General features: G+C 54.2%; 1 pseudogene; it reads right to left on the bottom strand.

Annotated features, from left to right (window-relative positions):
- Nucleotides 1-1256: 1256 nt before the first annotated feature.
- On the bottom strand, nucleotides 1257-5829 carry LOC137228390 (serine/arginine-rich splicing factor 3 pseudogene; annotated as a pseudogene).
- Nucleotides 5830-11880: the final 6051 nt, after the last annotated feature.

Genomic DNA, 11880 nt, shown 5'->3' with positions numbered 1-11880 from the left:
CTATTTCCAACACGTTAGTACTTTAGTACGTTAGTACGACATGCTTATCCAACTAAGGAACCGAGATGGATACGTTATTATTAACTAAAGTCCACACTTTACTAGAATTTCCCTAGCTTTCCCCTAACATCCTTTTTCTGTCCCAGTCTCCTCTGGGCTGTGACATTTCTCAGACATCCCTGGGTTTTAATACCTTGAAAGTTTTGAGGAGGACTGGTCAGGTATTTTGTCCCTCAATTTGTTTGTCTGTTGGTTTTCTGATGTTTTTCTTATGGTTGGGCTGGAGTTACGGGGTTTGGGGCGGAAGATCCAGACACAGATAAAAATGTCATTCTCCTCAGGTCACATCATCAAGGATACACACCATCAAGGATACACACATCAAGGATACACCCCATCAACGGGACTTGTGACAAACAATTTTACCCTTGATCACCTGGCCGGTATCGTCTTTTTTTTTTTTTTTTTTTGCTGCGTTGGGTCTTCATTGCTGCACACGGGCTTTCTCTAGTTGCGGCGAGCAGGGGCTCCTCTTTGTTGCGGGCACGTGCTTCTCATTACAGTGGCTTCTTTTGTTTCGGAGCACGGGCTCTAGCTGTGCGGGCTTCTGTAGTTGTGGCATGGGGGCTCAGTAGTTGTGGCTCCCAGGATCTAGAGCACAGGCTCAATAGTTGTGGCCCATGAGCTTAGTTGATCTGCGGCACAGGGGATCTTCCCGGACCAGGGCTCGGACCCGTGTCCCCTGCATTGGCAGGTGGATCCTTTTTTTTTTCTTTGTTCCTTTTGGAACCAAAACTTTAATCCCAAGGAGTCTCACAAAACATATTACGAATGACAGCATGAAAAAAAATTGCACAGTAACTCAAAGTTCAGCTCTACAATATACTCTTCATCTGGCAAGACATTGGTATCTTGATCATCTCAACTTCCAAAAAACATTACAAAGAGCTATGTATTCATGTACGGCAATCACAGAGGGGACTTATGACCTAACTCAAAGGGAAACTAACTTCCTTGAAACTTCTTAGATTCTAAACTCACTGGACAACCTCTTGTCCAGTGTGAAGACTAGTGGAATTCTTAAACCTCTAATCTAGGGTAAGGGTGCGGCTTTCATTCCTACCTGCTGGCTTGTGTTCACAGCACCTTTTAAAGACTGCTTGCTTAACTACAGCTGCATACCATATCCCAGCTACAGAAAGTCTCTTCAATGTTTGCCAGTGTTGCTTCCATAATAATAAACATCACACTTTAGGTGGGCAGGAGTTAGAGTTTTATTCTCAGTCTAGGCAAGACCAAAAATTCAAAGCAAATTCAATTTTGCTTAAGAGAACATTGTAAAGAAACAATTCTTCATATTACATGCCTCATATGACCCATTTCAAACCATAGAGAATGACACCTTTATGTGTCACTGTCCCAAGAGACAAACAAATGTGAACAGCTAAAACATTTAAAAAGTGCATCAAGCTTCGGAAGTCTCAAACGAAACTTGAATTTTCTGTACATACTCCTGTCAAATGAAGTTATTTCCTGTGCACCACTCCTCTTGCAAAGTGGTCTGCTATTTCCTTTCATTTGACCTGGATCGGCTAGGAGACCTAGAGAAAGATCGGGACGGCTTGCGATTTCTCTCCTGGGACAGTGATCTCTCTCTTCTCCTATATCTACTAAAGGGACCTGCTCTGGCTGCGGGAGAAGCTTCTCCGTCTTGGACATCTGTGGTGAGGGGGAGGACTCCTCCTCCGATAATCATCTCGAGGGCGACGACCCCAAGAAGGAGGCGGCCACGATCTCGACTTCTCCTTTCCCCATTGGACAGGTCCACTCTTACTCGGCAGCCACAGAGTGTTCTCCCGTCTAGTTCTCAGACAGCATCCGCTGCATCTCGGGGATCTTCATTTTCAACAAGAGCGAAGCCGGGAGGGTTTTTAGCAACCCACACACTTCGGAGTGGTCCATAATATCCTAAAGCTCGTTCGAATTCACTCGTTACCACTGTTTCCAAGATTCCTTACACAAACGTTACAGTCCAACGGACAGGAATGCCGATGCAAGACCCTCCTGGCTCCTGGGTTTCATGGGCCACAGGGTGATCCCGGGCCTCTAGAATCTCGCAGCTGAATCGGCTCGCACAAGCTGTCCTGTGGGGATGCTTTTCCCCCTATGTGTCCAGCCCGGGGCCCTGCTGTCTAGGCCCGACCTCCAGGGTGACAGGGTGAACCCCAGGTCCCTGGAGCAAACACTCAGAGCCCTGGTGACCAGACTCAGGGGGCTGGGGCGGCAGCTGGACATGTGTGGCCACCCTGGTGGTGTTTCGCCCCATCTGCAGTTCCAGTTCCAGCTGAGAAAGAGCCTCGCTGTGTTATTTTCTCCTGGTTGTGTAAGGATCCCCGGTGTCATTTGACAGAAATGTACATGGTGTGTACTTTCTCTCTTTTCTCCCTGCTTCCTCTCGTCCCTCTGCCCCTCCCTCTCTCCCTCTCCCTCTGTCCCCCCCCTTCCCTCTCCCTCTTTCCTCTGCGTCTCTCTCTTTCCCTCTCTCCCTCCCCCGCTTCCCCCCTCCCCATCCCTCTCCCCGTCCCTCTCCCAACTCCCTCTCCACCTCCATCTCCCCCTCGCTCTCCCACATCCCTCTCCCTCTCCCCTCCCCCTCCCTCTACCTCCTCCGTCTCCCCCGTCTCTCTCCCGCCTCCCCCCTCCCTCTTCCCGCCTCCCCCGTCCCTCTTCCCTGTCCCTCTCTCCCTTCCTCTCTCCCTGTCCCTGTTTCCCTGTTCCGCACGCCCTCCCTCTACCTCTTTCCCTCTCCCTGTCCCTCCACCTCCTTCCCTCTCTGGAGAGGGAAGGAGGTGGAGGGACAGGGAGAGAGAGCAGGAGGGGGGGAGAGAGAGAGAGAGGGAGGAGAGGGAGAGAGGGATAGAGGGAAGGAGCGAAAGACGTCTCTCCCTCCCTCTATCCCTCCCTCCCTTTATCCCTCTCTCCCTCCCTCCCTCTATCCCTCTCTCCCTCCCTCTCCGTCTCTCCCTCTCCCTCCCTCTATCCCTCTCCCTCCCTCCTTCTCCTCCCTCTCCCTCTCCCTCCAACTCTCCCGCTCCCTCCATCTCTCCATCTCCCTCACTCCCTCCCAGAGACGGAGAGATGGAAAGGCAGAGACAAGGGAGAGCGAGAGAGGGAGAGGGAGAGATGGAGGAAGAGGGAGGGAGAGGAAGAGAGGGAGAGAGATATGGAGAGGAGAGGGAGAGGGGGGGGGAGAGGGAGAGGGAAAGAGGTCTCTTCCTTCCTCCCTCTCCCTCTGTCCTCCTTCTCTCCCTCTCCCTCCCTCTCTCCCTGTCCCTGTTTCCCTGTTCCGCTCTCCCTCTCCCTCTTTCCCTCTCCCTCTCCCTCCACCTCCTTCCCTCTCCAGAGACGGAAGAAGGTGGAGGGAGAGGGAAAGGGAAAGAGGGAGAGGGAGAGCACAAGAGGGAGGGAGGAGAGGGAGGGAGAGGGGGGAAAGGGAGAGAGGGATAGAGGGAGGGAGCGAAGATGTCTCTCCCTCTCTCCCTCCCTCTCTCCTTCTCCTCCCTCTCCCTCTTCCACCAACTCTCCCTCTCCCTCCATGTCTCCATCTCCCTCACTCCTTCCCACATAGGGAGAGATAGAGGGAGAGGCAGAGATAAGGGAGAGGGAGAGAGGGAGAGGGAGAGATGGAGGGAGAGGGAGAGAGGATGAGAGAGAGAGGGACGGGGGGGGGGAGAGAGAGAGAGAGAGAGGGAGACCGGGAGAGGGAATATGGTCTCTTCTTCCCTCCCTCTCCCTCTCTCCTCCGACTCTCCCTCTCTCACCCTCCCTCCGTCTCCCCCTCTCCTTCCCTCGCCCTTTCCCTTCCTCTCTCCCTCTTCCTCCCTCTGTCACTCCCTCTCCCTCCATCTCTCCCTCACCCTCACTCCCTCTCAGAGAGGGAGAGATGGAGGGAGAGGCAGAGACAAGGGAGAGGGAGAGAGGGAGAGGGAGACCAGAACAGGGAAACAGGGACAGGGAGAGAGAGAGGGAGAGGGAGAGAGGGAGAGGAGGAGGAGAGAGGGAGAGGGAGGGAGGAAGAGACCTCTTTCTCTCTCCCTCTCTCCCTCTCCCTCTCCCTCCCTCTACCTCTTCCTCCCTCTCCCTCTCCCTCCATCTCTCCCTCTCCCTCTCTCCCTCTGCCTTATCTCTGCCTCTCTGGGAGGGAGTGAGGGAGATGGAGAGACGGAGGGAGAAGGAGAGTTGGAGCGAGAGGGAGAGGGAGGAGAAGGAGGGAGGGAGAGGGAGAGAGGGAGGGAGAGAGGGAGGGAGGGAGAGACATCTTTCGCTCCCTCCCTCTATCACTCTCTCCCTCTCCCCCCTCTCTCTCCCTCTCCCCCCTCCCTCTCCATCTCTCTCTCCCTCTCCCCCCTCCCTCTCCATGTCTCTCTCCCTCTCCCTCCACCTCCTTCCCTCTCCAGAGAGGGAAGGAGGTGGAGGGAGAGGGAGAGGGAAAGAGGTAGAGCCAGAGCGTGCGGAACAGGGAAACAGGGACAGGGAGAGAGGAAGGGAGAGAGGGAGAGGGGGAGAGGGAGAGGGAAAGGGGGAGAGGGAGAGGGGGAGGGAAAGAGGGAGAGAGAGGGACAGGGAAAGAGGGACAGGGAGAGAGGGAGGGAGAGAGGCAGGGGGAGAGATGGAGGGAGAGGGAGAGGCAGCGAGGTAGAGGGAGAGAGGGAGAAAGGGAGAGAGAGAGGGAGAGCGGTAGAAGTGCTGAGGAGGGGGGCTCCCTCCCCCTCCCACTCCCATCCTCTCCCTACTGCTTTCTCTTTTCTCTGCTTCAACAAACACCAGGCGCCTTTTAGATCAGCCCTGAAGTCAACGTTGATGCTTGGACAGCCTGACCTCCCCGCTGACTTCCAGCCCAGGACCACCGCTGGGAGATGAAGTCTGCGGGGCCCTGGGCGCAGGCTGCACAGGCACCTCCCCTGATGCCCAATCTCTCCCTGTTTACGAGGCAGCCGACACTCCCCTCCCTGACTCCCCAAGATTTGGGGCCTTTTTAGTATGTGTCGATAATGCCATTGAGCTACTATCTAACTCTTCCACGAGGACCCATCTCCCAAAATGCAGTGGTTTTCAGCCTTGGCTGCACTAGAGAACCCCCAGGGAAGGGAGAGACGTCTCTCCCTCCCTCTCTCTTTCTCTCCCTCTGTACTTCTGTCTACCTCTCTCCCTCTCCCTCTCCCTCTGGGGTGATGCCCGATGAGCTCAGAATCGTAGATGGCCCCCCCATCCCCTCTCTGTGGCTTGCATGGGGGATGCACCTTCTCACCGTGGCCCGGGCATGGCCTTGACATTCAGACATCGGGTCCTGCGTGGACACTTGTGTTTGTTCCATAGCGCAGGTGGCTGCAGTCTGTGCTTCTGTAGATGGGGGCTGTGCGTGAGCCCTTCATCTTCCCCGCAGACACCACTGGTGCTCGCTCGGCCTCGCGGGTGATGCGGGGGGCACGGGGGACAGTCTTGTGTCCCCACCTTCTTGGGCTACAGACAGGCCACGCTGGTCCCGTGGTGACTGGGGGCTCCCAGGAGAACCCCACTGCAGACCGGAGAGGTGGCCCCAGAGAAGGTGGCGTACGCCTGGGGCCGGGCCTCATCAGTGAGCCACGGGCCACCTGCAGCAACAGCTGTCTCACCGTCCAGGGGCTGGGTGTTCGGGCGCCGTGGGGTTGAGCCACTGTCTGCACGGCAGCCGTGTTTTGTCTTGTTGAGCCCGGGGAGGCCCCTTGGTGGCTCCTGGAAAGACTGGCCGCATTTCTTCCTGCCCTTGGCCTTAGAGCCCATCACGTTCATGCCGTTTCTGGTTCCAAAAGGACCTGTGTTAATAAAGACCACGTGTTAGGACAGCACCAAAGTGTCTAGAAATCCGGGCCAGGAGGAGGAGGGAGGGGGATTGGCTGTGCCCGCCAGTGGCCTGGGAGCCCTGCCCGCCTGCAGAGACCTGGCCCGGGGCCCGCGGGGAGGCCGTGGCCCTCGGTCCCCAGCGCCTTCCGTCTCTGGGTTCCAGGAGAACTGCGTGATCCTCAGGGAGCTGGTGAGGCTGCAGGCCCTGAAGTCCCGCCTGCTGGGGTTCCGCACGCATGCCGACTCCGTGCTGGAGATGAACATGGACAAGACCAGCCAGGTGGTGGCCACTGTCCTAGGTAACACCGCCTCCCCCTGAGTCCCAGTGGGGACGGGGTCAGGCGGACCTTGACCGGAGACCCCACTGTGTCAGCCCTTGGGGGTCACCTTCCCAGACCCTTCATTCTGCCTCGAGGGGCGCGGGGTCGGGGGTGGCTGGGGGGCCGCCCCAGGGACGTAGCCGCGCCTCTCCCCTCCGCCCGCAGGTGAGCTGGCCCAGAAGCTGAAGCCCCTCGGGGAGCAGGAGCGGCCGTGATCCTGGAGCTAAAGAAGGCCGAGTGCCAGAGGCGGGGCCTGCACTTTGACGGCCCCATCAACGCCTGGGACCTGCGCTACTACATGAACCAGGGGGAGGAGACGCGCTACCACGTGAACCAGTACCTGCTCAATGAGGCTTTCCCCATGCAGGCGCTCACACGCGGGCTGCTGGGCATCTCCCAGGAGCTGCTGGGGCTGACCTTCGACCTGGAGGAGGGCACCAGCATGTGTCACGAAGACGTGAGGCTCTAAACGGTCTGGGACGCGGCCTCGGGCAAGGTCATCCATCGGCAAGTTCTACCTGATCTCTATCCTCGGTGCGTGCGTGGGGGAACCTGTCGGCCGTGGGCCGGGGCTCCTCTGTGGAAGCGGGGCCCCATCCACGTCCCTCCGCAGGGTGGGGAAGTCCGGGCACGCGGCCTGCTTCGGCCTGCAGCCGGGCTGCCTACAGCACGATGGGAGCTGCCAGATCGCCATCGCGGCCATGGTGGCCAACTTCACCAAGCCTACGCCCAACCTGCCCTCCCTGCTGCAGCATGATGAGCGGGAGACCAACTTCCACGACGTCGGGCACGCGATGCACCAGCTCCGCTCCCAGGCGCAGGGCTGCAGGCAGGGGGCGGGGAGGGCCCGGGCGTGCGTGGTCCTCAGGCAGGCCCTCGCCATGGGATTCTTCCACTGACATCACCCCGCACGTGGTGACGCCCTCGGTGTCAGCTTCCATCATCAGACCCCAGGCACTGGGCGCGTAAATAACGGAAATGGATGTCCTCGAGGCTCTAGAGGCTGGAAGACCCAGATCAAGGAGTCAGGGCTGGTTCCCTGCATGTTAAATACATGCACTCAAGAGTTGCCTTGGAAAAAGACAAAAGAAAAGAAAGGAATGTTGCCTGCAAGTCTGCTGACAGCCGGTGATGAGAACCAGAGGGAAGGCTCTGGGGCCGGGGGCGCAGTGCCCTGTGAGCTCGGGGGCTGCTGCCAGTCTCCGTGGAGGCTCAGCAAGTCCCCGTGACTTCCCCACGTGGGGGGCGCCAGCTGAGCGTCTGGGCCCAGGACCCACTGCTCGTTCAGTCTTCCTGTGGTCAGCCCTTCATCCTGAGCGCGATGCTCTCACAGGCTGCACCGGGGCGTGTGGGGACAGTTTACTGAGCTGTACAGACGTCACTACTGCTTTGGACCATTTCCGTCACCCCGAAAATGTCCCTCACGCCCTTAGCTATCACTCCGTCCCCTCGCCAGCCCCTGACAACCAGGAACCCACTCGCTGACTCCGTGGATCTACCTGCTCTGGACGTTTCTCCTCAGTGGGGTCACGCCCTGTGTGTCCTTCTGTGTATGACTTCTCTCGCTGAGCATCGTGTTCTCAGGGTGTATCGACGCGGCAGCGAGCGTCAGGGCTTCACCGCGTTGCGTGGCTGAGGGACGTAAAGACGACAAGAGAAAAGAAAAGAACGTTGCATGCAAGTCTGGTGACAGCCGGTGACGAGAACCAGAGGGAAGGCTCTGGGGCCGGGGGCGCCGTGCCCTGGGAGGCCCTGGCGCTGCTGCCAGTCTTGGTGGGGCACGGGCAGCACCGTCCCTCAGGAGCTGCTGGACAAGCTCATCAAGTCCCGGGAGGCCAACCCAGATGCGGCCGGACCGAGGGAAGGGAAGGGGGCTTCCGGTCTGCCCGGCTGGAAAGCGCGGCCTGGACACGGTGCCAGCCCCCCGTCTCCTTCCTCCCGCCCCCCAGGCCTCTTCAACCTGGGCCAGATCGTCCTGGCCAAGGTGGTTCAGGCCCTGCACATGCAGACGCCCGCGGACCCGGCCCAGGAGAATGCCCGCCTCTGCCAGGAGATCCTGGGGTTCCCAGCCATGCCAGGTAGCCAAGCGCGCACCGGGCTCACCTCAGCGGTCGGTTGGCGGCTACTGCCCAGGTCAAGAGGATCGTCTGGTGGTGTGTGAATGGGGACCGACTGACGGGCTCCGGCCGAGGCCCGCTGACCTCTGGCCTCTTCCTGCCACGGTTCCTTGGCTGGTCCCTCCAGCTGTGGCCCGCGGAGTCCGAGGGTGGGGTGGGAGGCTCTGCACATGCTTTCTAGAGAGCCTGGAAGAGGCAGGAGAGGGCTTCATACCCCGAACAGAAGGCATCGACGAGGTCTGCCCGTGCGTGTCGGTGCGGACACGCGGTTCACTCCCTCGTGAGCGCTTTAACCAGCGATCTCCCCGTGGTGGAGGGCGAGCCCCGACTCATCTCTCGCAGCCTCGGCAGCTGACCTTGTAAGAGGCTTAGGAGTGAACCCTCGTGAGCTTCAGCAGAAAGTCGGCAAAGATTTATTTGTGTCCCTCCACTGAACTGCCAGCAAGGTCCCCGTTTTCTACAAGTGTTGGGCCAATACTCTCTCTAGTGGCAGGGGACTCAGACAAGGCTGCTTTGGGGCCCCCACCCCCGCTCTGGGGCAGGGGCACTGAGCGGCCAGGGAGCCGGGCAGGAGCCCCTCCGCGTGTGTCCCAGTGACCCACCTGCCTGCGACCTTCGGCCGCCTGGCAGGAAGCTACGACGCCCAGTCCTGTGGCCAGTCATTCCTGCAAGAAACACTGGAACCAGTTTCTGCCAACCCGCCAAAGAAAAACGACTTCAAAGGCAACGTGGTGTCACAGGAAGGGCTTGTTTCTGTGTTTCTTTGTTTTTAGTTCATTAGGCCTCACTTAAAATTCTGATTCCACAATGCACTTGCTTTGGGATCTTGAACAACACTCATAACCTCTGCAAGTTTCAGTAGAGTAAGTTTATGTGATTACCTTCATCTGTAATATCCCTGTGTTGCAATCTTAATTAATTCAGATTAATTCATCTTAATCTTAATCTCAAGTTCAGATCAAAGACTCGTTCCTCTGTGACTTCTCCTCTGAACTGATTCAAAAGCCTCCTCTCCCGTCCTCATTTGGCTTCTCTTCTCTTCTGGAATCTCATAAGAACTTCTATGACCTCTCTGGTTTTTTGTTGTTGCTGTTGTCTGTTGGTTTGGTTTTTAATTGAAATATAGTTGATTTTCAATGTCGTGTCCGTTTCAGGTGTACAGCACAGTGATTCCGTTTTCAGATTCTTTTCCCTTATAAGTTATTACAAAATATTGAGTACAGTTCCCTGTGCCATAGAGGAGATCCTTGTTGTATCAACTCTATGCCTTCTTTGAATGACCGTGGCACTTTGTTGTCTGTATCATTTTTATGTCTGTTGTGGCTTTGTGACTGAAAATGAAAATTTTCTATTTGTTCATGTCCTGGCCCTTCCTTAGAAATGTGTTCATTTACCTATTTCATATTTATTGACTACATCTTAGACACCGTGTTAGCTGCTTGTTCTAGATGTTAGTAAAACATAGACCTTCCTGCTCAAAGGGTCACAGTATTTGTGGGAAAACAAACAAACGAACAACTTACGTCTCAAATAGCTTTGTACTTCCCAAAGAGAGCACACCTCGTAGGTACAATAAATATATGTATTATACATAAATGTATAAATAGTTAATGGCATTAAAAACTTGAGATAACTGCTTTTCTATTCTGAGGTAAAGATGATAATATTTCACCAGGAGCTCAACACCACTCTGAGAATGAGGGCTTAATCCCCGACCTGGCTCACTGCATCGCTTTCTTATATGAAAACAGACAAGTCTGTACATGCTCTCTACAAAAAGGCTTATCTGGCATGAATTTCAGATAGCAAGAAGAAAAATTCAAGAGGTTCAGAGAAGCATCCAGAAGCTCAGGTGATTGTCTGGCACTAATACAACTTGCTTGACAGGAAAAGAGAGCTGTAAATCTCACAAAATTCGATGATCTTCTAAGAATTTCAAAACCGCCTGCTAGTAATTAGAAATCCTAGAAGAACCGCTTCTTTTAAAGCATACTGATAATATGCTTTACAGCTTAATATTCAGAAGCCTATGTTTTGGCTAAGTGAGCTTCAGGAATGAAGGAAACTTGTGGTTCAGTTCCATCTACTCTGGAACCTCTGGTCAAAACACCTACTTCTGTGCTCAGCCATCTTATCATCTGTAAAATGGAGGCAACTCTAAGAAAACATAGTTACAGAGATGTTGCACAGTTTCCTGTGTCACTGTCTTCATTTGTTTCAGAAAACCAATAACGTCTAAGCTACTACTGCAAAGAGTGCAGTGTTACTTGGGGTCATCTAGTGCAGCTCTGTCAAAGTAAAGAAAAGCAAAGGGGCCTAGAATAACTATAATTTTCCCAAGAGGACACTATTATTTTATGGCAAATCTGAGTCAGGAACCCTGATCTCTTTGATGCCATTCCATTGTTCTCTCGTTGGGTTCTCAGCAACCCAGAGAAAGAAAGAGAAATAAAACTCCTATGTGCTGTGTCACTGGTACAGGACGTGGCAAGATTGGAATTGGAGAACTACATATTAACAGGTATTTGGGAAATTCTTCAAACTAATTAAGATATATACCAGGTACATAAAAAACAGTTATGTTTTCCCAAGATGATTCTGTGGAATGAACAGAACTGGTAACTGAAGGTGCCTGTGTGCTGCAGTTCCAAACAGGACGGGTGAATGCTTGTTTTCTGGCACCTTTAAGACTCCACCCCAATATACACATTAAAATAAAATTAACATTTCAACTGGGTCATATTTAATTCTGCATGCTCTTGTAAGTCAGCAAAATAGTCCATATATCATTTAAGTTGTCACTCACTTTCTTTTCTTTTCTTTTCTTTTTTTTTTGCGGTACACGGGCCTCTCACTGCTGTGGCCTCTCCCGTTGCGGAGCACAGGCTCCGGACGCGCAGGCTCAGCGGCCATGGCTCACGGGCCTAGCCGCTCCGCGGCATGTGGGATCTTCCCGGACCGGGGCACGAACCCGTATCCCCTGCATCGGCAGGCGGACTCTCAACCACTGAGCCACCAGGGAAGCCCGTCACTCACTTTTTAACTTGAGTTTTAATTTCTGAAAGTCTTTCCAAACACAAAACAGAGGTGGGAAAATGGTATGTGGGAAGCTGCAGAGATGAAATAAGCTTACTGCATTCGGCATAAAGATGAATACCCAAACAACTTCTGCATAGCTGGAAGTGTCCAAATCTACTATCTTCGTTTTGTAGTCAAGGCTTCCGGAAAAATATGCTAACGGATTCCTAATTACCCAAATGCCCCATATCTGTTTCAGTAAGTATCATTATATATTATGGAAATTTTTCTCAGTGACAGAGAAAGACATCCTGGCCGAGCATCCCCCTGCCCATGACACACAGATGATGGGTCTCAAGCTACCTTGAAGGCGTTGGAGCCCACTTTATCCATTACTAATATTAATGGAGGACAAAACTTCATATTCTGTTTGCTCTGTGTTTGTTAAATCACTTCTTCCCTTCATTAAGATGGATGACACATAATTGAGTCTGTAGTGTGTGTATCACTGGAAACTGAACACATTTTTGTTGGTTTTATTAACG

This window comes from Pseudorca crassidens, chromosome 7 (assembly GCF_039906515.1).
Source record: "Pseudorca crassidens isolate mPseCra1 chromosome 7, mPseCra1.hap1, whole genome shotgun sequence".
Lineage (NCBI taxonomy): Eukaryota > Metazoa > Chordata > Mammalia > Artiodactyla > Delphinidae > Pseudorca > Pseudorca crassidens.
This window is presented reverse-complemented; position numbering and strand designations above follow the sequence as displayed.